General features: G+C 51.5%; 1 protein-coding gene across 2 annotated transcripts in view; it reads left to right on the top strand.

The window, feature by feature from the left end:
* LOC127750130 (apoptosis-stimulating of p53 protein 1-like) overlaps positions 1 to 579 on the top strand; it is a 92148-nt gene that overhangs the window by 48668 nt on the left and 42901 nt on the right. The gene's annotated exons all lie outside the window — the stretch shown is intronic.

Here is a 579-nt window from a genome sequence, read left to right as displayed (position 1 = left end):
GGGGGGGTGGACTTTAATTTTATTGTCTGCGAAATAAGGCAGCCGCGACCCGAGGCGGTGTCGCGTCGGGCGAGCGGTACTCCGTACCATCGTACAGTACACGGAGGCACGAGAGATGCAAGTGCTGCAAGATAGCTGGGTTTTTGAGGGCGTATTGTAAGTTATCAAGCTTTGGATTTTTGAGGGCATATCGTAAGTTTGCCAGGCTTTTGAAGCCACAATCGTTCGACACTTGTGAAAAAAACAAACAGGAGGAATTCTCTGAAATTGTTCATTTTTTTTTTTAAACGCGAAACAAGATTTTACATGAAGGCACCCGGTCGGTCGAGTATAGTTCATCCAATAATGGCCAGCACGCAGGTACTTGTGTGTGACCACAATAGGGAACAACCAGCGTGGTGACGTGATCTGAGAGGCAACGTCTCTTGCTATGCCACTCTCCTTTGAGTTGAGTTGGCGGCGACAAAGAGGCCCCTGGCCGTGGTGCGGTCGCGGCGGCCGAGGCGGCGGCGCCCGGAGGTGTTTGCCCTTTAAAAGGGTTTTGTTTAATTGAAAAGACGTCGCTTTCGCGGGGGGGGG

Source organism: Frankliniella occidentalis, unplaced genomic scaffold (assembly GCF_000697945.3).
Source record: "Frankliniella occidentalis isolate FOCC.00 unplaced genomic scaffold, Focc_3.1 Scaffold138, whole genome shotgun sequence".
NCBI lineage: Eukaryota > Metazoa > Arthropoda > Insecta > Thysanoptera > Thripidae > Frankliniella > Frankliniella occidentalis.
This window is presented reverse-complemented; position numbering and strand designations above follow the sequence as displayed.